General features: G+C 40.8%; 1 pseudogene; it reads right to left on the minus strand.

Moving 5' to 3' along the window:
* Positions 1-314: 314 nt before the first annotated feature.
* On the minus strand, positions 315-995 carry LOC100606670 (annotated as a pseudogene).
* Positions 996-4,441: the final 3,446 nt, after the last annotated feature.

Here is a 4,441-nt window from a genome sequence, read left to right on the forward strand (position 1 = left end):
AGATGGTGGTTCAATTTTCTTGAAAACACTAGGTGAGCTAAATGAAGCTGACAGTCCACCAGTTTTCAATGCTCCTCTGTGAAGAGTGAATGGCATCTCCCCTAACTGTAGTATTAGACTGCCACTCACAAGCCACAATTTGCAATTGCAACAGAGGCACAAACTGACAGAGATCTCCTGCTTTACTATGCACACACAGCTGAACTCTTGAGCCGTGGAGAACAACTAATTCTACAGGAAAAAGTGGAAGGCTAATCTGAGCCACCCAGTGATGGCGGCAGGGGTCTTCAGGACTAGCTGCTGGTCTGTAGGCGCTAAATTGCAGACTGCTCCTGCAGGAAGCCTTCGGGACCTGGGAGGCCTTTATCTGGCTCAAAAGCTAGGGCTGCTTCTTGAAGGACTTCCAAATGCTCCTCAGCAGCTGATAGTGACTGGTCAACCCACTCCAGGCCCCCCATCAGATGGCAGGCATTCCTTGTCACCAGCACCAGATGACAGACAGACAGGAGCAGGGCAGTCGTCCCTGTGTCCAGGAGCTTGGGGTCCAACGGAGGGTACATCGGCTTCACAACATCATCTACCCTGGGGCTGTTCTACTTGGCCACCACAACGATGTCGCTGACAATGGCTGAAGTCCTCATCTTGGCCCCAGAGCCCATTGTCATGGCAACAAGCTTCTCTGTTAGAGTGTGACAAATCTTCAAGATGACAATGCAGTGGGACATGAGACCCGAGGCGTCTTCGATCCAGTCTTTGTTCTCCAGAATGGCCTCAATGTGGGGGTTGGTGATAACAACATCATCCAGTTCTAACTCAGAGGGCTCAGACCGGGTCACCATGGCACCGATGAGGTCCACAATGGGCTTAGAATCATAGCGCTGCCGCCAGTCTCAGGGCTGGTGGTAGCGCTGCCTGCAAACCAGCACCAAGGCTGCAAACGAAGCCAGAAAGATGGTGGCCAGCACACCTGTGGCAACAATCACCACGGTCTCCATGCTTCCGGGGAGCTCCTGACTCAGTCCCGTTCACATCCTCCTCATGGGCTAAGGCTGCTGGAAGTGGCAAACTGGGGGAAGAGGATGGCAGGAGCTAGGTTCCTCCACGACACCTCCAGAGACCTGAGGGCCTCAAGCTGCGGCTCTGGGGCACATCCCGCTGCGCTCCCATGACCGCCCTGCCGATGGCAAAGTCAGAGGTATTATTTTCTTTAATTCCTTTGTTAGAGCTCTTAAGTTTCATCCCGTAAATGGTACATTATTTGAGCTTTTTGGTATGTTATAATATTTATGAACCATTATTCCAGACAAAGGAAAGAAAGCTTTACCAAGGCCCATTAGATGCTTTGCAGTATTCCAGAGGCAGCATAGTAGGCAAAAAAGAATTGTGGTAGGTTAAATATGGGTCCAAGCTCAGTGTCTCTGTTTACCATTGGAGTGATTTTGGTGAATTGCTTAATCCCTATAAGCCTCAGTTTTTCACCTATGAAATGGGATAATATTATCTAGCCTACAGAGTCTTTGTGAGCATTAGAAATAATATGTATAAGTTAACTGGCGTGTATTAGGTGCTCAAGAAGCTGAACAATAATCACTGTTTTTTCTCAGATAATTATTATCACTACTATTAATCCCTCATTATTTATTAATGCCCCTATATCTCTATGGATCTATTTAGATGTATAGACATGAAGTCTTACTAAGTGATAATCATAGAAATATTCTTTGTTATTACATTTTTTCAAGCAAATTTAAATATTTTTCTAACTTTCTACTTTCATGAAAGTTAACATTCTCTGGGTGCAAATATATATTCTACCATAAGTAGATATTTCTTATCAAGCATTTAACTCATTAAATTTCAACTTTAAACATTAAAGATTTCAAACTGTAAACATTAATTTCAAACTTTAAACATTAATAAATTTGACCATAAACATCTCTTAATTTGAAAATTTTGGACCTTGAGGCATTAATCTACATTTTCTTGGCCCTGCCACCAGCTGAGATGCCTAGCTTCCTCTATGGCATATGACTACTGTATTTCTATGGCAACTGCTTTAGCATTTTGCAAGGGTCAAATGTCAATATCATTATTGACATTCTGATTTGTTAAAGGCAAAAAACAGCAATAGTCATTTAACATCAATTTTAGTCTTATCTCCGATGTTTCCCTTCTATTCAAACACTTCCTTCAATTAACTCCGTACTAGATTTTGAAAACAAGTCATTTTCCTTGTTTCATTTTATTCCCTTTTCTTAGAAAGTCACCTCTCTTCTTTTCCCTTATTGAAATTCTATCCACCTTTGCAGGGAGAGCTACAATGTCATTTTCCTGGAGGCCTATCCCACTATTACACAAGACAGGTTTCCTACCTTTGTAACATTGAGGTTTTCCTGCTAATTAGACTCTTAGCTCAGATATATTTAGATTGGTGAGTCATTTGTGCACTTTGTTCTTCCAGAGGAAAACATTGTTCTCTGCATGTCTTTATGTGTGCATAGTGCGTGAGAGAGTCCTTTACAATCATAAATGCTCAATCTAAGTTAATTGAAAGAATAAATAAATAATGAATGATTTGTTTGGAAATAAAACAAACACTGGCTGGGGTAGCAGGGAAGCTATAAAAGGCTAGGCTGGAGACCTAGTCTGGTTGCCTGTTACATGCGTGGCTTGGGAAAATAATTTAACCTCTCTGAACTCAGTTTCTTCATCTGTAAAAACATAAGTGATCCTGCCTCCGTCCTTTCCCTGTATACTTATGGGATAGTTGTGGGAACCAAATAAAGAAATGCATGCAGACTGTAAATGCTAACCTGAGGTATTAAGTTCCTAGACAGCTGGACAACTCAGCTGACATTAGATACTTTTAATATCCAAGTTTACATGCTATTATCTCACCCCATTAAGAATATGTTATCAAGCTGTTTTGATATTATGTAGCAAAGATGATTCATTTACTCCCTCATCTGTTTTTCTGTTCATCCATTCATTTACTAAAATTTATTGAGTACCTACTACATACCAGGTACCATGCTAGGCACTCGGGCTGTGAACATGACAAGACAGATGTAGTCCCCGGCTCTGAAGGACCTTGCATTCTTGTAAAGGAACACTGAAATAGGTCTACAAACAACTGAGCCCACAAATAAGATAATTTTAGATGAGGATAAGTACCAGAAAGCAAATAAAACAAGTTAGTGTGCTAGGAATTAAGCAGGCATGGACATCATTGGAGTGGTCAAGAAAAGCCTTTCTGGAGGGACCAGAATGAAGAGACGGGACAAGCTCTGCAAAGCGGGGACAGCAGGTGCAAATGCTCTGAGGTGGGACCAGGCTGAGGTTGATCAAACAGCAGAAAGACCAGTGGGCTGAAGCAAAATGACCCAAGGAGAATGGAGGCATTCGCTGATGGAAAGGTGGTTTATATGCACAGAAAGATTCAGACAGAAAAAAGCAATGTATTTTCTTTGGCAATAAATATCAAGGAGTTTAAAACTGGTTTAATTCTTGTGAAAACATAGCTCCTTCGATAATATGTTAAGGTATTTACAATTATATAACCATACCATTAGGGAGTTTTGAGATTTACTATTTTAAAAAATCATTTTAATGTTCATAAAAGCAAAGGGGTCTTAACATTGTCCGTGGTTGTTATTTTACCAGAATACTATTTTTTCCTTCCCGTAAGTTGTTACTATTATTATTTTGGTGATTTGTTGCACCTTTTGCTGTCATTCATTGTAACCAATATTTAGTGGAAAGTCTGAATTAAAATATTTTAAAAATATATTTAATTGTATTGCATTCACAATATTTTTCTAGTAGGAAAGTAGGAAGTGTTAGGTTCTTTGTAGGTACTAGCTGAAGGGGAAAAAATTAGTCCCTCATGGAGTCCTCATGGAGTACACACACAAACACACACACACACACACACAATTTTTTTTTATTATACTTTAGGTTTTAGGGTACATGTGCACAATGTGCAGGTTTGTTACATATGTATCCATGTGCCATGTTGATTTCCTGCACCCATTAACTCGTCATTTAGCATTAGGTATATCTCCTAATGCTGTTCCTCGCCCCTCCCCCCACCCCACAACAGTCCCCAGAATGTGATATTCCCCTTCCTGTGTCCATGAGTTCTCATTGTTCAATTCCCACCTATGAGTGAGAACATGTGGTGTTTGGTTTTTTGTCCTTGCGATAGTTTACTGAGAATGATGTTTTCCAGTTTCATCCATGTCCCTACAAAGGACACAAACTCATCCTTTTTTATGGCTGCATAGTATTCCATGGTGTATATGTGCCACATTTTCTTAATCCAGTCTATCGTTGTTGGACATTTGGGTTGGTTCCAGCTCTTTGCTATTGTGAATAGTGCCGCAATAAACATACGTGTGCATGTGTCTTTATAGCAGCATGATTTATAGTCCTTTGGGTA

The sequence above is a fragment of the Nomascus leucogenys genome, chromosome 1a (assembly GCF_006542625.1).
Source record: "Nomascus leucogenys isolate Asia chromosome 1a, Asia_NLE_v1, whole genome shotgun sequence".
Lineage (NCBI taxonomy): Eukaryota > Metazoa > Chordata > Mammalia > Primates > Hylobatidae > Nomascus > Nomascus leucogenys.